Consider the following 24,709-nt stretch of genomic DNA (forward strand, 5'->3'; position numbering starts at 1 on the left):
TTTTGGGGGTCTCCATGGATATTTCTGTTCTTTCCTGGCATTTTCCCATCACTCACCTGCTGCAGTTTGATGGCCGAGTGCAAGAGGAGAAGTTTTTTCCCCACCTCCTGTCACATCTTTTATCTGAGTGTAGGATTCTGGCATTGCTGTCTGAATACTAAACACAAACCCATTGCAGCTGCACTCAGAGCTTACAGGGAAGTTGGATATTTTAACCTTCACCATTTCCAATCTGAGACACAAAGCACATTCCGCAGGATAACTAACCATGACAGTGACAGCAGGAATTTCTCACCAGGATGTATTTTCTCAAGGTGTACATACTTATTCCTTAATAAAATGTTGCCACCCTATTGAGTAACAGTGACTTTAAAAGATCCAGCCACCTTACACAGCAATTCAAGACAGGAACGAAATGCAACATCCATTGAATCTGCAAAGGGCTCTAGAAAGAACCAGCTGAAAACCCCACCAAGAAATTTAACTGGACCACAATTCATTCACATACATTTTTGTCACCACAATGGAAATGTCTTAATTTTAAAGCTTGTGGGAAATAGCAATCATTTAACAAAGCATTTCTTATAGCAGATTTTTTAGATTCCATTGTGCACTCAGGTATGTTCTCTTGAAGATTATCACCCCTTCCTGGTGCCAGTCAATCACCTGCCTATGTTATCATGGGCATTTTCCAGGCATAAATAATACTTGCATTTGGGTTTTTTTTCTTTTATCTGCCCCTGCTTATAGTAAGAATGGGAAGAACAAAACCTGATCTCACTGGAAATGAAGATTTAATTTAGATTTTGAGTCTTAATGTATGATTTCGTAAAGAAAAGCAAAGTAACATTTTCAGGAATTCACAAAATGCAAATAATCTAAATGTGTCATCATCTGTCCCAGCACTGAAAACAGTATTTGCACACAGATAAATAAAAGCCTGACTAATACAAAACCCTACATGAAAGGCCATAAATGTGTATTTGAAAAATCAGAGTACGGTGTTTATGCACAAAATAAACCAGCACGGCATAAATTCAACAGCTTGATCAAGCATTGTTGTAAAAAAGTTAAAAATCATGATTAATATATCTGAAATCAAAAGCTTCACACAGCATTTTGTCCCGCAAGGAAAGTGTCAACCTCTCCTACTCAGTCATGTCAAACAGGATGTACACCCAGCAGGCCTCAAGGTGCACTTTCAGAGACAGTTGTAGACTGCTTCAGTTTTGTCACCTTCTTTTCACAAGTTTGCTCTTCCTTTCCTCTATTTTTAGCAGTTTGTGAATGAAGAAAAGTGGCTCAGTAGCTCAATTCTTAGCTATTTAGGAAGACATCCCTAATAGCATTTAATTAAAAATCCTTCCTGCTATTGACAGCTGTTTGTTCCTATGAAATCTTCCCCAATTTGTTCTATTTCTTCTCATTAGAACAATTATTAGAACAGCTGGCAGTGGTGGGTTAAATTTATTACCGACATTTACACCTCTAACCCAACAGTGAAGCAATGCCTTTGCTAAAAGCATTGCTATGTTAAGCAAAAGCTTCTGCTTGAGCACCTGGCTGGCACCCAGCCTCCCCAGTGTGCAACAGGCAGTGCCCAGAGGGCACAGCTGGCAAAGTCAGAACCTCTGCACAGATGGGCTGGAGGTGGGTCCGAGCCAATCTCATGAAGTTCACCCAAGGCCAAGCACAACTCCTGCACCTGGGTCAGGGCAACCCCAAGCACAAACCCAGGATGGGCTGGGAATGGATCAGGAGCAGCCCTGGGGAGAAGGACTTGGGGTGTTGTGGGTGAGAGGCTCAGCCTGCCCCGGCCATGGGCACTGACCCAGAAACCCCCCCTGTGCTGGGCTGAGCCCCCAGAGTGGGCAGCAGGGCAGGGGGGATTCTGCCCCTGTGCCCCTGTGCTCAGGTGAGAGCCCAGATATGGAATAAGGTGAGCTTTAATATCCCTTCCAACCCAAACCATTCAATGATTCCAATTTTTTCCAATGGGAAGAAAACTTTCAAAACAAAAGGTACTCTCCTAGAATCTTTGTGTGCTGCAAATACAAATTTAATTGTAACTATTTCTTTGATGATGGTTATATCAACAACAAAGCTGTAGTTAGGCCTGAGAGATTTTAAGCTTTTTATCACAAGTGTACATGAATGTCTCCATGATGTTATAAATCAGATGTTTTCAATATTGCAGAATATTTCTGAATGGGTTATAGCTCACACCATTTTCTTCACCTTTAGCATCCCTTCCTCTGTGCAGTTCCCAGGATCAGCTGCTGCTAAACTTCTGTTCATGCCACTTTTCCAGCCTCAGCAAAGAGCAGTAACTGCTGAGTAACTTCAGATGCTCAGCTGGTCCCACACATAAACAGACCTGTCACAGCCCCTCTAAGAGTGAGGAGTAAGTACTGGCACCCTGCTGTAACTGCTCTGGGATAGAAGGAGACATTGGGGAAAACTCCAGTAAAGACCACTCTGAATGAACACACTGTGATCATGTGCATGATCTTCTTCCCAAGCCACATGAAAAATTTGAGAATTCTTGTGGTCAGACATTTTCAAAGCCGTAACGCAGAGAAGACATGAAGTACAATGTCCAAAGATGAATGAACACTTGGAGCAAAAGGTTTTTAGAGACAGCAACTCGAACAGTCAAAACCAATTGCAAAATAATTTTCAAAAATATTTTAAGAAATAACACTTGAGGTTTGATTGTGCTCTGCTTGATTTGTTGGGTTTTTCTAAAGTGTTAACTTTATTTCCCTTTTAACTGTAACATCAGTCTAACTTTTGAGACAAATGTGATAGAAAACCTTTGTGAAATGGTTTGATTTCACAGCACAGATGACAACTTTAAGCTAGGAACTTTTGGCAAAGCTAAACAACAGAGATCATGCCAGGTTGTCCCAAGAGCGCGTTTACTGCTGTGAACTGAGTTAAAGCATATACTTCTATCACAGTTTTATTTCAGAAATGTTTCTGAAAGAGCTTTTCCTTGATGTACACCCTTCTGAAACACGAACAGGCTCTGTGGTGTTCCCAGCCCCACAAACGTGTCCCACCTCCCGAGGCTCCCCGGATACGCGCGCACCTGCTCCTGCAGCCACCGAGCAGAACCACAGAGCCCACATTGACGTGGTTTGCATCCTGCAGGGCTCACGTTTCCTCGGCTTCCTGCCTGCTGAACAACGCCTTTCTTGTTGCACTTTTGTCATTCTAAATGCCCCTGGTATGACAGGGCAACAGATTCATTTCCCTTTCAATGAAAGTACTGTTTTTCTATTAAACATTGTGTCTTCTGAATATAAATGGAAAATTTTCTTAAATGCTCAGATTAAAAACACCCTTTGGAGTCACATTAAAACATGCAATGTATAAAAAGCTCACAAGCAGTGGTGGTTTGATGAGTTTCTCCTTCCTTCAGTGCCTCACACTGCTGGTGTCCCTAAAGCTGGGTTCTGTCACCCCATGTGCAAGAGCCAGCCCACACGCCGAGTCAGGAGACTGGGTTTTATCACCATCCTGCAGAGCAAGGTGCCAGGGCCCTCACAATCCTGGCACACCTGGGAAACAAGCACAGGCTTGTATACAAAAAGGTAACCCAGAAAAATGACATAGAAACGGGTGATTGTTCACTCACACTTCCATCATGTAATTCTTAATGTGCATCTGATGTCTTAATCCAGCTCACTACACCCTCATTCACACAGACAAATTTCCCTGAGGGGCTGTTTTTAGCATTATAATACTCTAAGGTAACTTCGGGCTGCATTTTTATCCTATCAGCTACCACCAAGTTAATATTTAACCTTACACTTGATTAAAGTTTCTGCATGAATCTGTTTGAACAATTGTCAACAAAATAGGGATTTCTAGGGGCTCCATTGCCCTGCACCCTGCTCTCACAGTGTCAACTTGCTGTGAACTTGCTGTGAATTTTGTAAACTTCATCTGACGTCACTACTGCAAGAATTCACACAGAACCCATTCATTTTATACAAATGTCCAGTCCAGTGAATGTCCAGTCCTGGCTGCAAGACTTGCATGTGGCATGGACTGAGTGAGTCCTGTCCCACTCAGGATAGCCCAGCAATCTGTGATTCCCCCTGTGGAAACCTGCCTGTGTCATCAGCCCTTTGCTGCCCTGCAGAGCACATCTGGGGTAGCTGCTTTAGATCCAGGTGACAACATTTTTGGCACGTGTGCTGGGTTGGATGCACTGCCCTTACTAAGAATGAAGACCTGAAGATCCTTCTGCCCCAGCCTGTTTGTCATTTAAGTTTTCAGTAAGGGACAGACCGAGCACTACAACAAGCTTAGAGCAAAGTTCAAAGAGGCCAGGCAGTTGCCGGTACATCACATACTTGCTCTGAAAAATGTGCAGTTTTAGATGTGGTAACTCCTGGGTTTAACACTTGTGAGATGTTGGAGCTCTTTGCAAACTGCCCTTTTGTCCCACCACAACCACCAGCTGTCACTGAGGTGGCAAACGGGGACAGCCACCCAGCCCAGGGGGAATCCCCCCTCGAGGGCTGTGTGTCTGAGCTGGCTGAGCTCCACACACCCTCCAGGGGAGACTGGCCCTGCTTCCAGGCATCAGTGGACACATCAGGAACCAACTGCCAGACTGAAGGCATCCCAAAAGATGTATTCCCATTCTTTCATACAAATTAAGTTAGCAAAGAGATGTTTAGCTCATCAATATACATTGCTTCTTAAAATAAAAGGAGGTGATGTAAGAAAAATGATAAGAATTCACGTGAAAAAAGAAAAATAATCTAATTGTAAGTTCTAAAACAGCACGTAATTATTCCACAAAACTACACTTATCATAGAAATATTTGCATTTTACCTGGAGAATAAAGTTTTTCTCATTACTAAAAATAAATCTCAGAGGAAAAGAGAAATATGAGCCAGTTTTTAGCACTTCTTGCTTTCTCAACAGGACAAATACAGCAATTTTAATTACTAATAATGCTGCTCACTATCTCCTGTTTTTTCAATATATACATGTTGAGGAAGGTATTTTTAGTCTCTCAAAGTCTGTACCTGTTGAAACCTTCCCCTCCCTTCTCACCCCACATTAAAAAAAAAACTCAGTGATGAGTCAGAAAAAAATCATCACACCTTAAAAAGGAGAAATGCTAATTCTGTAACAGTTTAATTTCTCAAATTCAGTGTGACAGGAATATCACCTGTTCTAGCATAATTTTAAGAAATTAAGGAAGAATACTTACAGTTCACAGTTCATCTCATTCTCTCAATAAATAGAAATGGAAAGATATTGCTTATCCACTCAAGGTACTTCAAATCCTGTTTGGAGACATGATTATCACAGAATCATGGGATGGTTTGGGTTGGAAGGGACCTTAAGGCCCATCCAGTTCTCCACTGGCAGGGTCACCTTCCATTTGACCAGGTGGTTCCAAATCCATCCAGCAGATTTTACTGCAGAACATGCGTTAAACACAACATATTAATGAGAACTGAATTTCTGACAAGGAGACATTTAAGCAAGAAGGTTATAATTTCACACTGAATAAATTATTTTTCTCTTTACATCGAGAGAAGCTTCTCTTCTCCAGAAAGAGCCTCTGGGCAGGAAGCTCATCCCCTTCCGCACCTGAAGGAAGTTGTTTGAAGTGTCTAAAATGGGAACCAACTACCTGTACTGCAAGAACTTTCAGATAAAACACAGACATACAGAAGCCATGGATGCTGGATTCTAGCAGCAGTAGTCCTGCTTGCTCTTCACTGTTGCTCACAGATGTTTGTTGTTCATGACTAATTATCCTCTATCCAGAATTCCAACAGAAAAACAGAAAAAAGAGGAATTAAGCCAACTGTAGTAACATAGTTGTTTTTATTTGACTGCCATGGCAGAAAGTAGACAAGTCATAAACTCAATTTCTTATTCTGCCTCAAATAGAGCATAATTGTTTCTAGAAAAACACCTAAGGACATCTTTGTGATGTTAGAAGGGAAAGGGTGGGAAGCAGGAACAGGATAATTGTGCTCACTCCAGGGGAGCAGGGAAACAGGAGGAATTACTGAGAGCAACTCTGAGCAAGAAGGTAGTTTTAATTCATTCCTATCAGAGGTCCATTCCATTTCCAAACGGTTTCCAGCTTGAGTCAACCCAAAATTAGATTATATTGCAAACTTCTAAAGCAAGATGTAATACCTCATTTAAACTTACACAATCCAATGTTCTTGCCAGCATGACAGGTATTAATTAAAAAAAGGTAATTTTGCAACTGGGTGGGGGGGGAATGTGGAAGCAAGAGTTGTTAATTTTGATTCTCTAGAAATAAAGAGGGCTGAAACACTGATAAAAAAGAAACACAATCATCTCACCATTCACAGGAAACAGGTGAGGTGCTGAAGTCTAGAACTTCTGACATTTACTAGAGAGTCAAAGCTGACTCATTAACTCATTATAATTCATTAACTCTGGCAAAGACTAGAGATATTTATGGATTGAAACCCAATGTATTACTGAAAAAAGCTCATCCCTGAAAAACGGAGGCCTGCAATCAATTCCACACACAGCAACTCCTTTAGTCACTTCATCAAGGATGGGGACTGTCCCACTCTGCTCTGCACTGGGGCAGCCTCACCTCCAGGGCTGGGGGCACTTTGGGCACCACGAGATCAGAAGGATCCAAAGCTGTTGGAGAGTGCCCAAAGGAGGGACACGGAGCTGGGGAAGGCTCTGAGGAGCGGCTGAGGGCACTTGGCTCGTTCAGCTGGAGCACAGGAGACTGAGGGGAGGCTCCTCGGGGGCTGCAGCTCCTCCCCAGGGGAGGCAGAGGGGCAGGGGCTGAGCTCTGCTCTGGGACAGGGACAGGAGGCCAGCAAGGGCTGGAGCTGTGCCAGGGCGTGGCATGGAGCTCAGGGAAAGGTTCTTGCTCCCGAGGGTGCTGGCACTGCCCAGGCTGCCCAGGGAATGGTCCCGGCCCCAAGGCTGCCAGAGCTGCAGGAGCGTTTGGACAGCGCTGCCAGGGGTGCTCAGGGTGGGCTTGTTGGGGTGGCTGGGCAGGGACAGGGGCTGGGCTGAGCATCCCTGAGGGTCCCTTCCAGCTCAGGAGATCCTGTGTTTCTATGGCTCAGGTACCCTGATCGCTGTCATGGAGCCAGAGCTTCACACGGGCTGCAGTGCCAAGGCAAAGCAAACCCTGGCACCCTGACTGTCTGTTGGCCACCAGCCGGAACACATCAGAGTCACCAGTGGCATCTGTGTGTCCGCACAGCTCCGGAGCCTGAGGCCGGCCGGCCCCGCCGGGCTGCGCCCCGCGGCCTGCAGAGGGAGCCGCGGCCGGCCGGCACAGCCGTCAGGGAACCGCAGAACGCCCACACGGAGGAGAAAATCATGCAGTGGTGATAAAGCGACTGTGTGAAGTCATAGAGGTACTGCTTGGTAATAAGCACATTGTTGGAGGTTAGGAATTTTCCTTTTATTTTTCTTTCTGTCAGGGAATTTTCTCCCATTTGTTGCCTGATGGTCAGTGGCGATACTTCAGAGATAAAAAATGAGCTGGGAGGAGGAGGAGGAGCAAGGGTGCAGTTTACTACCACCCCTTAGCTGGGGGGCTTTCTCTTGGGAAGGGCAGAGACACCGAGATTCTGGCCGGGCTCGAGGGGCTGGGCTCGGCTCCTCGCTCGCTCTCGGGCCGCGGGGGAGCCGGGCAGGCCGCGGCTGTGGGGAGAATTCGCTGCCACGGCCGAGTTCTGTCCTGCACGGCTTTCTACTTGTGCGTGAGCTGCTGCTCTCAAGAGCAGCTGTTGAACTGGGATCTTTCCAACACCCCACCTCACTGGGAAGGGGATCCCTCAGGAGGGAGCGTCTCGGGCTGCTTGGGGCAGCTGCTCGTGTGTGTCCTTGGCAGACACCTGTCTTTCAAACCAAGACACATTCAGATCTGTCCAGCAGGATATCCTGTCTCCAATGGTGCTTACAAGCAAATGCTGAGGAAAGAGGCAGCACAGAATCCTCCCTCACAAGTCCCTCTGCTTCAACTGTCAGCCGCCAGAATAACCCAAGCCTGTCATAATTTGTCCTTTGGTAAAGCTCAGAACATCTCTGAGCACTTGCTCAGTCTGCTCTTTTTTTCCCGTTTAACTTTCTGTAGGCGAAACATCCTTGAGCATCCCACAGATACAGTGCCTATTCTTGGGATCCTCGCCCCCTCCCTCTGCGTGGAAGCCATCTCCTCACAGCCTCACTGGCAGCCCAAGCTCGTGCAGTACAGCAAACAATCAGTTCCTATTCAGTGGCTTTGTGCCACTTCAGATCCAGTATTTGGTTTAAATCATCTCTGCAGGTTGAAGAGTTCCAGCCTGCACAGCCATTGCTGCAATGGCAGCTCTGCTCTGCTTTTGATTATCAAAAATGTTTTTTGTTATAGTCACCAGCCCCAGGCCCTCCCCACTTCCTAGATAACTTCTCCAAGAATCACAGAATTGTTAAGGCTGGAAAAGACATCTAAGACCATTAAGTTCAACCATCTACCCAGCTCCAGCACCATGCTCACCACTAACCTATGTCCTCAGGTGCCACATCCAGGGATGGAGACTCCACCTCTGCCCTGTGTCAGGACCTGACAACCCCTCCTGTGAAGAAATGTCTTGAAGACAAGAGGAAGAGAACTGCATGCCATCTGTATCCTGAGTGCAGGTGAATCACTATAATTACACAAAATAGTAGCATAATGTCTCTGTCCTCTGGTTTTTTTCTTAATGTCTGACATTTTATAAGCTAATGCTCTGCAACATCATAAACTCCAATATTTTGCTCCTGAGTGGTGATGGCCAGCATAGTTTCTCATCTTGTGGAAAAGCCAGGAGAGTTTCCCCCAGGCTTTACTTCTGTATGTTAACTATTCAGTCATGCATGATGGCTTCCTGTAACTCCTTACATCTGCCCTACAGAACCATGGATTATGTCACCTCCCTGCTCATCTGTTTTTCAGATAATAAATATACTGGCCCAGACCTCACTGTGAAGTTTAAAACACACTGTGTGACTCATGCCACACCATGTCACCAGCATTACTTCCTATAATCTAGCCAAAATAGCTCTTCACACAAGAGGGAGAATTCAACATAAAACCCACCAGAAACAACCCAAATATCTTAATCTCCAACCAATTCATTCCAAATTTCACTGTGGTTCTAATGTACATTAACACATAGAGGCAATTTGTGTGCTGGATCCCAGCACCTCTTACAGCCAAGAAATTAAGATTCAATTAATATCATAGTATTACAGAGCTGTAAGTGATACATGTATTCCAAGAACATTATATGTACAATTTTGTTTTCCTAGTGGTCCATGAAAACTATGGGAATTGAAGTCTTCAGTCCTAGAAGGGATTTCTCCCTGTTTGAACATCACAGTTTATTCCAAGAGGTAATCTGGTGACTCCATGGTTCTCTCCCTTCTCTACACTACAGGCACAGCCACCATTTCAAACAACCTTTCCTAGCTTAAAACCCTTACTGACAATCTTGATTTGGGGCAAGAATAACAAAAGGTGGCACATGAGGTCTACAGACTTGCTATCAGTGGCATTAAACATGGAGCAGGTAAAGAATTGTTGCGGTGGGCAAGGAGGGCTTATCATTGGGAAGTGTTTATTATGGGAGCTGGATAATGGTCCTGTTCTTTCCCTGTCCTCTGCAGAACTACTCCTGTGACCATGGAGCATTCAGCAAAGGTTATGAGCATTATCTGTTACAGCACAAGTATCTCTGCCTTTGATTGGAGCTCCTTGACAGCTCACAGGACTCCTTCCTCCTCCAAACATCCCATCCTACGCTTGGTAGTAATTTGGTGCTTGCCCTTAGAAGTAAATCCTTTGGCTTAAGATAAATATCTAACCTGTATTTTCCTTTTATTTCACTTCTTGTTATAACTTCACTTTGTGATCTTCATAGCAAAAGATGAAGTAGGTCATTAGTAGATACGTCAAATTAGCCTGGAGAAATTAGCCTGGGGAAAAGGAGGCTCAGGAAGGACCTTGTGGTTCTCCACAACTCCCTGACAGGAGGGGACAGCCAGGTGGGGGTCAGGCTGTGCTCCCAGGGAACAAGGGACAGGAGGAGAGAAACAGCTTCAACTTGTTCCAGTGGAGGTTCATGTTGGATATTAGGGGGAAAGTCTGCCTGGAAGGGGTTGTCAAGCCCTGACACAGGCTGCCCAATGCATTGGTGGAGTCACCATCCCTGGAAATATCTGAAAAACATGTGAATGTGATACTTAGGGACACAGACTTTATGATCTTAAAAGTCTTTTTCAGCCTAAACAATTCTGTGATTCTAGGAAACGCTAATGACAGGGTGGGTTGGAGATGTTACAGCACCATGTGCACTGATGGTCAGTCTAGGCAATATTCTACTCTCCCAAAGCTTCACAAACTGACATTTTTTTCTTCAAGATGTCAAATCTTGAATTAAAAAGTCTACTCCTTTATGAGAGCTCCTGACCTGTACCCAGTGCAGGCAACCCTTATGCTTTCAGAAAGAGAACAAAACATTGATGTATCCTTATAGACTAAAAGCTGCTGGTGAAATTATTCATCCTTGATGCCAAAGCAGAGCTATTCCTATGAAACTGATCAAAAACTTTTTATGAGCTCCATTGTCTGCTGAAGTGCTCTCAGTACATAGATTAAAAGAGCAAATCAAAGCAACTCCCTAGTTAAGCAAACTCCCAACCAGCCTACTAGTTCAAAGCCACAAGTCTGAACAAAAGGTCTGTTTTTTTCATTGGAAAGCATTAGCAATGTATGTCTGCAATAAATCACATGAGATGTAAAGACAATGACTCACTTCATTATCTTCAAAGTATGAGAACAAAATATTCTGCTGAGACAAAAGTCCCTCAGAAATGCTGATACCCGCTGCACTTTGCTCTCTGGTGGCAGCAAGGAACAATAAAACAATTCCAATAAACTTCTGCAAAAACAGAACTGCAGAGATTACAGGATTGTAGTCTGGACTTCTGTGTTATACACCCTCATCTTATAGCTCCAAAAAGGCTCCCTTTGAGGAACAGGCCTGCAAATTAAACCTAATGTCTCAAAATTAAATATGTGCAGAGCTGAGGAGCAAACATGCCAGCAGTAAAAGTTCTGGTGGCCAGGAGGAAGGAACCCAGTGGGACACGGCAATTGTTTCTGTGGATAATCACAAGGGTTAGTTCAATACATTCCAAAACTGACACCTCTACTACAAGCAATAAAACCCTGCAAAATCTTCATAACTTGACACTGTGCCATCCCAGGAAATTTCTAATTTAATTCAGCCAGAATTACTGCTTACTGCCCACAAGCCACATTCCTTCCTTGAAGCTGCCTGAACACTTACATTGAACAGGTCTGTTTTGTCTGCTCTATCAGGCAGCCACAGGTGACAGGAACCAATTTCTCCTAAAATGATCAAAAATCCTGACTCTAATGCATGAAATAAACATAGTTGACAAAAGCTCAGAAACACAACCATGATGCCACAAAGCCCCTGCCCAAGGACACAGTCCTGCTGGTGAAGCATTCCTGTCAGGAGTCCCAGGGAATTACTTGGAATAACCTAGACCAAAAGCTGAGATTTATTAATCCTGATACACTATTACTTCCAGAATTACACAAGGAGAAATATGCAGCAGTAAAATTCAAACTGCATTGAACTGTGGTGTAGCAAAGGAAGTTCCAAAATGGGGTTTTATTTTTACTATCCCATCATCCAAAATCCACATTGGAATGCCAGGATGAACTGCAAAGGCATAGAGAACACTGAAGTTAGTGACAACTAAGTCTTTTCAATTAAAGATTTGCCACACAAATCATAGAGAATCTTAATCTTTACTGCCTTGACTGTGTAATTGGCACACAAGAAACACTGAGGGGCTGGAGCGTGTGTAGATATGAGAATGGAGCTGGAGAAAGGTCTGGAGCACCAGGAGAGGCTGAGGGAGCTGGGAAGGGGCTCTGCCTGGAGAAAAGGAGGCTCAGGGGGGAGCTTGTGGCTCTGCACAACTCCTGACAGGAGGGGACAGCTGAGGGGGTTAGGATCTGCTCCCAGGAACAAATGATAGGACAAGAGCAAACAACATCAAGCTGTGCCAGGGAAGGTTTAGGCTGGACATCAGGAAGAATTTCTTCCCTGGAAGAGTGGTGAAGGGTTAGAACAGGCTGCTCAGGGCAGTGGTGGAGACACCAACCCTGGAAGTGTTCAAAAAATCAGTTGACATGGCCCTTAGGGATATGGTTTGGTGGGCATGGGGGGATTAGCTTAAAGGTTAGACTTGATGGTTCTGAAGATATTTCACAGGGCTAATGATTCTGTGATAAGCAAATACCATCAGTACTGGTTGCCAACAAAAACTGCCCCAGGTTTTAATCCATGTTCCCTTCCTGAATGTTTGCTGTTAGGACAGGCTGGGGAGTAAGTTCTTCTGCAGCCAGGCAGGACCACAGCCTGGCCCAGAGACCTGGACTGAACAGGGCCAGAAGGGACAGCTCACCTGGACCAGCAGCCACAGATGCTTACATGGGAGTTTGCTCTCTGATAGAGCACATTCCACAGATGAATTAGACTTAAACTGTGCATGAGTGCTTAAAAAAAAACCCCAAAAAACAAAAAGCCAACAAGCCAAAAAAGTTGTATTTAACAGACCCAGCTTCCAGGCAGAGAATGTGGTGATATACCAGTTTAGCATCACCCTGCAGCCAGGCAGTTTGTGAAGACAGACTGACTAACGCAGATCAATCCATGATATACCACTGAGGCCACAACTAATCAGACATGGAACTGAGATAAAGTCACACAAATCAGACACAAAATTCCAAGCAAATAAACAAATAGCTCTTCAATTCCTAGCAATTAAGGATTTTAATTTGCAAAAATACTTCTTGCCCAGCATGACCAGCCCAACTGTGTAATTTTAGTATGCTACAAAATAACAAGTAAACGCTGGAGTTTTGTAGGTATTGTTTCAGTTACTGTTTCAGTTTGGAGACAAATTGATGAGAAAACGCTCTGAAATGAGTGTTTCCTCTAAAGAGGAGGGCTCCAGTAATCCAGTAATGGAAACCAGTGGGCGAAAGTGAAAAAACCCCAAACTGTTTATTAATGAAGAAAAAACCCAAGAGGTGCCCGCAAGGCACCGAAAATGAGTGTACAAATGGCAGATCTGGAGTTTCAATGCCTTAACCCCCATCCCCCAGCAGAGCGCCGGCCGGAGGCAGCGATGGCGCTGCCCCCTTTGTCTCCGGGAACGGGAGAGCAGAGCGCACGCAGCCCCTCGGGAGGAACAGACGGGAACCTTTCCGGCACTGGACTCTTCCTCACAGCAAAACCCCCCTGGTTTTTAGCGTCCTCTCTTGTGTTGGTTTAGCTTCTCCGAGATCGGTTCGGGGCGGCCCAGCTCCCTGGACGGGCCGAAAAAAACCCCAACATCGAAAGAGTTCAAGGAAAACAAACATAAAAGCTGCCAAGAGGATTCCCGGTACAGGCTCCAGGCTAGAGGAAGGGGAATAAAACCTTGTTTCAAGCTGGCAAACAGCTAATCCAACAGCAGGGTCAGTGCGGCGCTCCGGGCCGCCCGCAGCCCGAGCGCGGTTGACCCGAGCCGCGCAGCTCCGCGCCCCTGCCCGCCTCGTCCCAGGGCTACAGCCGCCGTTCGGGGGCATAAAGCAGACCACTGGGGAACAAAGTATCATCGTAAAATCACCCCATAACAATTGCAAAACAAAGCTGCTCCTTTGTGTATGTGGACAAACCGGCATCAGCTCAGACCCCAGGAGTTACCACAGCTGTGCTGAAAGAAAATACAACCCTCCAGCTGCTTGGAAATTTTTATGGCGGAGCTGATTTAGAAAGCGAATAAATGATCTTTTCATGTGTCCCTAAGTCATTAACGTGGAACCCTACTTCTGCATTCAGCAGCTCTAGTTTGCTGCTAGATTTAAATTAAAGCCATACCATGCAGATCAGCTGGGACACGGCAGTGGGGAAGCTCATGTAGAAACCCAAAACTGAAGGAAGGAACAGCATTAAGATCCATTTGTTGTAACAGCCAACAGAACAAGGTCCCTAAAACGATGCTGTTAAATTGCATGAGGAAAACTGATTTAAGAACATGCTCTAAAAGCCTTTATGACATCATACAATCTCTCCTTACCAAGGAAGACAGAAAACTGTCAGAGCATTCCTACTCTTGCTGTACCTCCATCTCTTGTGCATATTCTATTCTCAGGCCATGGTTCACATCAACATTCAAATAATAGAACTTTTATTTTTTAAAAAGTCAACATTTGCAGAGATTTTACAAACATTTCATAGTGTCATTTGTTTCCATGCTTAGTTATTTAACTGCAAAGGTGAAGTTACTGCAAGTTGCTTCTTCCAGCTTCAGAAATTAGTGAATTTCAGTCACTAGCAAAAAATTACATTTAAAACAAAATATTTTAAAATGTGATAGTAGTATTACTGAAATAATTGCAAGCATTATTTTCCATTAATGAGAAGAACCTTGAAGACACAAACAAGAATCATCATGCCTTGTAAAGAGACTTCCAAAGGCACAGAAGAATTTGTACACCAAAGAATCCATAAACTCACAAAGCACTGTGCTGTAAGTCTTTAAATCCTGACAGCTTTCCATCCTCCCCAGATAACAGGATTCTGTAATTTGAAAAGAAATCTGGGTCTACATAGTGGCCTTGGCTTCAGATTTAGCTCTTCAAATAAACCAAACCTTGAAGTGCAGGTAATCTCTAACGAGCAGGGTAACACCTTAAAAAAATAAAGCAATGCAGAGGTGAAGATCTTGTCACATTTATAAAGAAAAATTATTTAGTCACATTGGCTTCCCCCCCCCACCCTTTTTACACAGCACTGTTATTAAAAGCTGGTTTAGAGCTTTATCTAATAGCTAGGTAAGTAGCAAAGATACAAACATCAAATGCATGAGCTTAACCTATAAAGTAGGGAAAAATTATTCTTTATTGCTCTCAGGCAGATCCTGAGGCATTGTGATGTCACAGGAGAGAGTCGGACTTTCTTCAGCAGCCCAGTGCTCGCCTGGTTCAAACTCCATTGCACCTTTTCCCACACCAATCCTCCAGGCAGCAGCAGCAACATGCCCATCCACTGCTGAACTCTGACTGAAACACTAGAGCTCAGGTTGGAACACAGCAGACCAACAGTACAGGACAATTAATTATCATACAATTCTCATAAAGACAGGTTACAGTTACCCACATCACAGCCAGCTCAGCAAGCTGCAGAGGAAGGATGGGAAGGGCCTGTCAGCCCCAACACTGGGATGTGACACCATCTGAAGGCCATGCTGGAGGAGCCTGAGGCCATTTGGAATCAGTCTGGGCCACAGCTGAGTGCTCACACATGACCATGGTGGCTGATATGCCTCAGCTTCAGCTGGGGATGAATTTTCCCCAGGAGCTCCAGCACTTTGCAGCATCTCCAAGCTGTTTTTGTGAGGGATTTTTGAGAGATTGTTCTTGGCTTCTGTCATGAATCTTATAAAAATTTGCCAGAGGAGGTTTAGACTGGATATTAGGGAAAGGTTCTTCCCCCAGCAGGTAGTCAGGCACTGAACAGGCTCCCCAGGGAATGGTAACAGGCCCTAGGCTGCCAGAGCTCCAGGAGTATTTGGACAGCAATCCCCAAGGGGGGATTGTTGAGGCATCCTGTGCAGGGCCAGGAGTTGGAGTTGATTTGCTCCCTTCCTACTCAGCAGGTTCTATGAATCTATGATGCTATGAAATAATATATTCAAATTATATTTCTTTTGTAAGCCATTTAAAGCAGATAAATCAATTAAGGCTTAGCCAGCCTTTGAATACAAATTCATCATGTCAGACAGAGCTGGTGCTGCCCAAGTGACCTGAGAACTCTGAAGATTTTAGAACACTTATTCCAGATATGGAATCCCTCACACACTGAGGCAAGGGCTCTCAGCCTCCAGGAGTTCTCTCAGGCATCCCAACCCACAGGAAGAGTCCTCGACTGCAGACCTACTGCTCCAAGGAGGGCTGACCCCTCTGACAGCCTGGCAGGGCTCCACCATAGCCCAGTCGGATCTGACCGACGGTCAGGCATGGTCATGCTCACCCGCCCTGGTGGGCTCTGACCTGCTGCCCCCACAGCCACTCTGAAATGTGGTGGGGTCCAGCCTGCACAGAGCAGTCAGAGATTCTTCCCTGAAGCCATGCCACAGCTCAGGCCAATCCAGCTCCCTGCTGGGGGAGCACCTGCACAGGTGCTGAGGACATGGTCTCCTGACTGCTCTAACACCTAGCAAGCTCCTGACTGGATGACTGGAATTTCTGAAGTTAACCCCTCTGAGTGGCACAACTAATGTGGGTCATGTGAGCAGACATCCTAAAGACACCCCAGCTATTCAGAAAAGCGTTCAGCATATAAACACAAACCATACTGTTGGAAACAGGAGCAAAATATCCCAGCCATCAGCAGTACCACTGGACAGCCACACACTGACCAGCTCCACGTCCTCCTGCTGCTGTTCCCCAGGGCTGGGGCAGCTCTGCAGCTGGGCTCTCACCTGAGCACAGGGGCACAGGGGCAGAATCCCCCCTGCCCTGCTGCCCACGCTGGGGGCTCAGCCCAGCACAGGGGGGGTTTCTGGGTCAGTGCCCATGGCCAGGGCAGGCTGAGCCTCCCACCCACCAACCCCAAGTCCTTCTCCCCAGGGCTGCTCCTGATCCATTCTCTGGGTTTGTGCTTGCAATGCTTGATCTCAAGACTAACAAACCACTCTCCAATAACATTATTAAGCATACATCAGGCTCTTCAAAACTCCCCACGGCTAGTTCACATTACCACACATTATACCATAGTGGTACAAGTAGTAGGTTTTGTCAAACATTCAAAAGTACCAAAAAAAACAGGTGTATTGTATTTTTGAGGTGCCTCAATGTTGTAAGGAATGATGAATCTGACTCCATGTTCTCAGAAGGCTAATTTATTATTATACTATATTATATTAAAGAATACTATACTAAATTATAGTAAAGAATACAAAAAGGATACTTACAGAATGCTAAAAAGATAATAATGAAAACTCCTGACTCTCTCCAGTGTCCTGACACAGCCTGACCCTGACTGGCCAATGACTCAAAACAACCCACAGCAGAAACCAATGAAACAATCACCTGTTGGATAAACACACTCCAACCACATTCCAAAGGAGCGAAACACAGGAGAAGCAAATGAGATAAAATAGATTTCCTTTTTCTCTGAGGCTTCTCAGCTTCCCAGGAGAAAAATCCTGGGCAAATGGATTTTTCAGAAAATATGAATGTGACACAGGTGCTTTTCCTAAGCCATTGGGGAAACAAAAAAAGTAAATTAATCCGTGTGTTTACTGTGCATTTTACTACTGTTTAATATCTTTCTGGAAAATGGGGACTGGAAAATGATGATAAACGTAATTAAAGTTGTCTAACTGACAGTCTGACAAAGTGTTTTTCACACCAACAGCTCACTGGACAGATACAACTATGCTACAAATTCATTCACAACCAGAATAAAACCACACACAACTACAAGCTTCATAAATTATGAGTTTGGAGTTTGGAATAAAGATGACTCCTGGCAAGCAGTAAAGCTTCTGGCTTCTTCCTTACATTTTGTTGTTTTTCTGTTACATCTTTTACCTACTGATACAATTTAAAGGAGATTATTTCAGAATCTAGGCTAATAGATGGTGGTTGCTGCGCAACAAACTTCTAGGGGGGAATATTTACAGAGGTCATTAATACATAAAGGAAAAGAGAAACCAAAGAAAGGGGTGTGGGGGGGGGGATCAGCTTCAATAACAGCTTATAATAACTGCACATTTGAATTGAATTAAAACTTTTCCACATCTATCTGCAGATGATTAAGTGTGGCTGGTTTAGTTCAAGCAGCTCAGTGCAGAGAAACCTGAACTGATGTGTTCCTCAGCCAATGTGCTGCTGGTGGCAGTGCTGCTTCAGGGCTCACACAGCCATGCCTGGCGTTTTCTTCATTGACCTCAGGAAATCCTGAAAAGCTTCTCCTACAAGTCACTGGGAATGTAAATGGGGGTGATCTTACTGCAGCACAACTAGAGACAATCATGCTCCAGGTGATATAATTCACCTCACAAGTGAAATGACAGCAGAGGCAGAACAAGAAGAGTAGTTACAGGTAACCTCAGGGAAGGTGACTCCCATGGGAGTGAAACAGCAAGGGTGAGTCCATCCTTCTGCAAATGGCCAGAAGGGAATTCCAAAGAGGGCAAACTGCTCCATTCAGTGGTTATTATTCCTGCTCAGGGGAGGAAATGACACTTGGAACAAAATCAAAAGCATCAAGGAGCAGGACACCAGGAAGACTGAGAGAGCACAAGGAAACAGCACAGAAAGAAAAGAGTTATCTAGAAGGACGCTATCAGTGGAGCAATACAGGAGCCCTCAAGTCTGGGTGATGGAGCCACAAACCCAAATATAGGATCAGAAAGGGTCGATAAGCAAAGCCTTGGAACAGAGCTGGGGCATGCGTTGAGAGAGCAGGGGTGAACCAGAGAATAATGGAGAACAGGGGCTGAAAGCCCGTGGAAAGGAAGACACAGAAGAGTGAAGAGGATCTCACAGAGGGGAGAAATCAGAGAACAACATGCGAAACCCTGAAGAAGGGAAAGAAATGCAAACAGAGAAGAGCCAAGGAGGGATGGCTGGAAGGCACCAGGGCACCTTTCCAGGAGGAATCATAGAATCAGGGAATGGTTTGGGCTGGAAGGGACCTTAGAGTCCATCCCATTTCACTCCCTGCCATGGCAGGGACACCTGCCACTGTCCCAGATCACTCCCAGCCCTGTCCAGCCTGGCCTTGGGCACTGCCAGGGATCCAGGGGCAGCCACAGCTGCTCTGGGCACCCTGTGCCAGGGCCTGCCCACCCTGCCAGGTGTGATAAATAGGTGTGATTCGTGCTGATAAAATTGAAACAGTAATCAATATGGATATAGTAATCAATATTTGGAGATAACAAAATGGTTAAAAAGGTAAAAAGCTAGGAAAGCGGAGAGGAAGGGTCCGCCCCCCCATTATCTTCTGCAGATGTTCAAGGCAGGAAAAGGAGTCAGATAAAGCTTGCTAAAATTAACTGAAAGAGGGGAAACTTGGGTGGAAATCAGAAATATCCTCTTGTCCTGGCACACCAGGCCCTTGTCCAAAATTCTTCTCCAGCTCTCCTGGAGCGCCCCTAGGCATTGGAAGGGGCTCTGAGGTCTCTCCCTTTCTCTTCTCCAGGCTAAACATTTCCAGCTGTCTCATAACGAATAAGGGCGGAAGATCAGGGCAGTGGCAGCTGCCCAGGACGCTCCAGCACCCGCAGTACTCCTGTGCCCTGGGGCCAGCAGCCTGTGAGGAGCCAGACGAAAAGCACTCAAAAAATTCCACAGCCGACCCAGCCGGTGCCGCCATTTCACTCCTGAGGGCTCAGGGGGAGCGGAGCGCGGCGTGGGCGGGGCCATAACAGACTCCGCCTCCTCCTGCGGCCGCCATTTCAGAGCCGCTCGGCAGCAGCGGGCTGGGTTGTTCGGCAGCACCGCGGGGTACCGGCGCTGCTCTCCGGGGTTTCGCAGCGCTCACAGCCGCCGGAGCCTGGGGCCCCAGCGGCTACGGAGCCGGCACTGTCCACTACGAGCATGTCTGGGGATTGCCGCTCACGGCTGTAACCGGGAGCGTGTATCCGAGATGGGGCGGCTTCTGGAGCCTCCCTGCTGTTCTCTGTGTGGCGTCTGCGCCGTTAGGAATCCATCCCTCCATCCTTCCACTCTCCTTCTGTAACCCGGAGTGCCCAGCTGAGGGCACTTGGCTCGTTCAGCTGGAGCACAGGAGACTGAGGGGAGGCTCCTCGGGGGCTGCAGCTCCTCCCCAGGGGAGGCAGAGGGGCAGGGGCTGAGCTCTGCTCTGGGACAGGGACAGGAGGCCAGGAAGGGCTGGAGCTGTGCCAGGGCTTGGCATGGAGCTCAGGGAAAGGTTCTTGCCCCCGAGGGTGCTGGCACTGCCCAGGCTGCCCAGGGAATGGTCCCGGCCCCAAGGCTGCCAGAGCTGCAGGAGCGTTTGGACAGCGCTGCCAGGGGTGCTCAGGGTGGGCTTGTTGGGGTGGCTGGGCAGGGACAGGGGCTGGGCTGAGCATCCCTGAGGGTCCCTTCTAATCCACGACATGGTGGTTTTATGATTCTGTGTTTATTCACAGCCAGGTACCATTTGTCCTTATGCTGCTGCTTTCATCTGTCAATTCCTGCTACATGTTTCCCTTCTGTGTCAGAACCATGTTCACCAAGGGCTTCCTCGGTCACCCTGTTTTCACTGAGCTTTTTTCATGTTTCAAGATATCCCAAGAAATGGCATGACCAAAAATACCTGTGGCATTCATGTTGCATTATCTTGAGGTAATTTTAGACATGACATTTGGCTTTACCTTGCTAAAGTTCCACATTATCATGAAACCTTCAGGCTGATGTTTTCATATTGAACTGCAACGCTGTAAGAGATGATTAATATATAGCAAAAAGAGATAATTCCTTTAAAAACTGATACACTGTTTCAAAGGACACCTTTTAATTGCCAGCACATCTTAAATAAATGTTTATGGTGATAGATGAAATTATGAGATTGCAAATACACTGTCAAAAGATAAAGGCTTTAACGCTCTGTGCAGTGTTGTGCTCATGGCCTCAGTTTTTGAAGATTTGAGACCCATCTCATGTCCAGGAATGGGATTATTAATTAAAACCTGGATGACACAAGGAAAACATCGAATTTACAGTAAAAGAAAGCTGCCACTGATGTGAATGACAATATTGTGATTTTGGGGCTGGCAGGATGAGCAAATAACAGATGCACAAACGTCTTTAATGTTTTATGAGGCCTTGAAGGATATTTCCAAACCTGTCAGGCTTGGAATTTTCATGTGAGGATTCCCCATCTGGCACTGAGAGCTATTGTAGAAAGGGAAAGAAAATGGCAATGTTTTTAACATCACTCCTAATCTAACATCCTCAGCAGGCTCTTCATGGAGCTGAGCATTAGGATCTCTGTCACGCTGTGCCCATTGCACATGGCAGAGGCTGGGCTGTCCCTGGCTGACACAGGGAAGATCAGCACATGGCCACTTGAAGGGGCTTCTTCTTTTAAACCATAAAACATCAGTGCAACCATCTTGGGAGTTTACCAGACAAGGTCTTGCTTGAAGCCACATCAGGATAGGCAGAGAAAGATATTTGTGTTTTCGTTGAGTAATGTGCCGCATATCCCAGCAGACAGAGTATTTCCACAAGTGTGCATGGAAATACCAAAGAACACAAACTCCTGTCTTGCTGCAATTCCCATCCTTCAGGTGAGATCTCACTCTTCTAGAATCAAAAAAGGAGCTAGAGAAGGGGAAATTTGATTTTGAGGTATGTCACTCAACTAAGTAAAACTCAAATGATGAGTTGTCTGTGAATGAAAAGGAACATCACTTATTGTAATGCAGTAGTATTCTGATTTTTCTTCCCTGAAGTTGAGCACCTTAACACAGGATTTACAGACCTGAAGCTTACAGGTCACACACCAAGCATGCTGCTCTTACCAGGGTATTATTGCAGAGTACTGTTGGCAATGACAAAAAGACTTATTTTTTCTGCAGAACAGTGGAATTTTACTCTCACAGATGTCTCCTGTGCAGTGGAAATAGGTGCAGATACAAAGGGATGCCCTTGGCTATGAAAAGTGAAAACGGAAGAGGGAAAACTCTTGGCCAGCTGGTCCCTTCAGGGCGCTGCAGAATTTCTCAGAGCACAGCGAAGCGCTGGCCACCGGTTTCTCTGACAGACCATCATTTGCATCTCATTTACACAGAAAGCATTTAATCTCCTAACCAGTCAGCAGCATTCCCGTGGGTTGTGCCCGTGGAGATTCCCTGGCCCTCAGCCGACGAGAGGCTCGGCCGCCGGGAGCGCTGCCCGCAGCCGGCGGGCCCAGGGCTGCCGTGCTCCATCTTCCACCCGAGCCTGGCTCCCGGCCACAGAGCACCACTCGCGTTTCCCCTGCTCCAAGAGCCCGGCCGGCCACCGGAGGCACGTTCTCCTCCGGGCTCCTTTCCACAGAGCAGTCGGACCCGTGGCCGGGCCGCACCGGCCCTTACCGAAGCCCGGGGGAGATCGTTCTGTTCACGGCGCCGGGCCCCCCCAGCCCCGCGCTGCCCGCTCCGGGCCCAGCTCCCGCCCGGCCCCGCTCCCCTCCCCCCGGCGCGCAGTACGCTCCGCCCCCGACCGGCACTTGACGGACGGGCGGAGAAACCAATGGCCCTCGGGGCACGTGCGCGCGGCAGCCAATGGGTGTCGGCGGGCGGCGCGGGGGCGGGGCCGTGGCGCTGGAGCGGCTCGTTGTGCGCTGCGGACCGATCGCCTCCCGCTGCCCGGGCCCGGCAGCGCGGGCCCGGGGCGGCGGGCGGGCGGCGGGGTCGCGGCCTGCGGGGCCCGCGGGGGCCGGATGGAGCACGAGCGGAGAGCGGGTCCCGAGGCCGCCGGCCTTGCGGCGGGAAGGCCGCGGGTCGCGGTGCCGCGATGCGCGGCGGGTTCGCGCCGCGTCTCAGGGCCTTTCTCCGTCCGGTTAATGGCCTCATCTTTCATGTTTATTTTTCCCGTGTCTGTGCGGACACAGCTTTTAAATCTCCCACGTTGGTTAGGACTGGCACGTCCTTGTTGACTGGCGGTACCCGAGGGTCCATGGCAGCGCGGTCGGTGCCGGCTGGCATCCGTGCTGGCAGCGGGTCCGGTGCCGGTGTGGCGAGTGCTTGGGGCCGCAGGAAGCGGGGCTGAAGCGGCAGCCGCTGCTGTTTGTGCTCGTGGGGCAGTTCAGGGCAGAGCGTTCGCTCCGTTGTAGCGGTTGCAAGAGGCAGGACTGTCCTGGGGCACTTTCACGGCAGTACGCTTGAGGGCCGGCGTGGCACAGCCGTGGGGAGGCGAGTGCTCCTGCCGGGCTCTGCACCGCTGGGACTGCAGGAGCGTTTGTTGGGCAGAGTTGTATCCGAGACTTGCTGGGAAAGGAAGCGCGGTTTGTTTCATGAGGACTTGCACTGGGATTCTGTGATCACTTAATGAGGCGTCTGTGGAAAACAAAAGAGGAAAGAGTTGGGAAGGGTAGGGATTAATTCCTTTTGTTAACGCCTGTTATTATATTTGATCACTTTTTGAGGTCTTCGTAGTTTTGTTCATTTTCCTCCCTGACTGCTCATGTTGCTCGGCTCTCACCTCTTTACGAGTTGTTGTTTCCATGTACTCACAGTAACCACTTTTTTTTCTGGAGTTGTGTGAACCGTTCTGTGACTTGTTACATTACAGCTAGGACGATGCACATGTTCCAGTCTTTATCAAACCTGCAGAGATGATGGGATTTCTCAAATTCCTGTTGAGTCCTGGGTTATGTCTATGTGCATGATGAATAGTAAAATCAAGGGTCCTGAGCCTCTAAGTCTGTGCTGCATGAGATGTTACTGTGAGTGTCCTGTGTTTTGTTCTGGAGCAGAGTAACTGTGTATATAACGATCCCAGTGCTCCTGTGGTTTCCGTGATTCAAGGTGTTCAGTGGTCAGGAGTTACAGCTGTGATTGCAGTTGGCTCTTTCCAGGCCTGACTGGAATATGAACAGGAGCATCTTAAGCTGGTGTGATTGTTAAATGTGTTGTGCAGTGAGTTTATAGCTCTGCTGTGGGTGGTTCTGCAGGACCAGATGAACTCCTTAGGGAGTTGTCTTGTGCAGTACCAAGTTTGTGAAAACAGCAGCAGCAGAAAGCACAGTCTGAATGGAAATGTCAACGTTGTGTGTAGCAGTTTACTTATCTGTGTTTGTTGAACAGTGTTTGGTGCTGACATAAACTTAATGTGAAATGTCTTGTATGCTCTGAATTCAAGCACTATTTTCTTTCTGTTTCTTGCGTGTTCTATCACTTTTTTTTTTTTTTCTGGAAAAGGCCCTCCTTGTCTTGACCTGAGACGTGCCATTTTACTTTCAGAATCCATCTCTTTCAGCTGTTGTACCAGCCTGCTTTCTCTCTTGAAGCTTTGGTCTCTGTCTTGTTTCTTGCTTATTTGTTGTGAGCTCTCTGAATGGATTCCCAAAGTTACTGGCTGTCACTCTGACCACATGTGGATAAGCTGCCTGTGAAGTTGGTAGACTTCTAGTCACCGAGTTTAGAAAGCTCAAACTTGCTATGTTTTCAGACTTCAAGAAGAAGTTCAGAGAACTGTTCTTTCTGCACTTCCAGGTACTTTAGAAACAGCCTGGAAGGCATTTAGGGAGAATGACAGAGTTCAGCAAAGGAGAGGTGAAAAATTTTGACTTGTGCTAAAAATGATCAGGGCACTTCTGTCTGATGTGCAGTTCTGTATTCAGGCACCTGCAAGCTTCAAACTGCTGGCCTAAATGATCCATTTGAGTATACAACCTCGTTATATGTAGGTGATGCATGCAAAAATAAGCTCTATTTTTTTTTTTTTTTCCCTGAGGAGATAGGGTGGAAATAAGCTGTACTGAGAAGGCAGAGAAGTTTTTATGTGTGTGCGTTAGCTGCCTTTGAGGTTTTTGGTTTTTTTTGTTTGTTTTTAAAATTAGTAGCGGTGGTATAGTACTACAAAGGTATAATTTTCTT

The 24,709-nt window shown here is 46.6% G+C and overlaps 1 long non-coding RNA gene across 2 annotated transcripts; it reads left to right on the top strand.

Moving 5' to 3' along the window:
- The first annotated feature begins 7,256 nt into the window (after positions 1–7,256).
- On the top strand, positions 7,257–10,764 carry LOC121345680. Of its 2 annotated transcripts, none has more exons than XR_005953987.1 (4): positions 7,257–7,444; positions 8,557–8,680; positions 9,460–9,591; positions 9,689–10,764. It is a non-coding gene; the product is annotated as an uncharacterized LOC121345680 (long non-coding RNA). The 2 variants fall into 2 exon arrangements; XR_005953990.1 differs by having other exon boundaries at positions 7,258–7,413.
- The last annotated feature ends 13,945 nt before the right edge of the window (positions 10,765–24,709 follow it).

This window comes from Onychostruthus taczanowskii, unplaced genomic scaffold (assembly GCF_017590055.1).
Source record: "Onychostruthus taczanowskii isolate IOZ18803 unplaced genomic scaffold, ASM1759005v1 scaffold110, whole genome shotgun sequence".
Taxonomy (NCBI): domain Eukaryota; kingdom Metazoa; phylum Chordata; class Aves; order Passeriformes; family Passeridae; genus Onychostruthus; species Onychostruthus taczanowskii.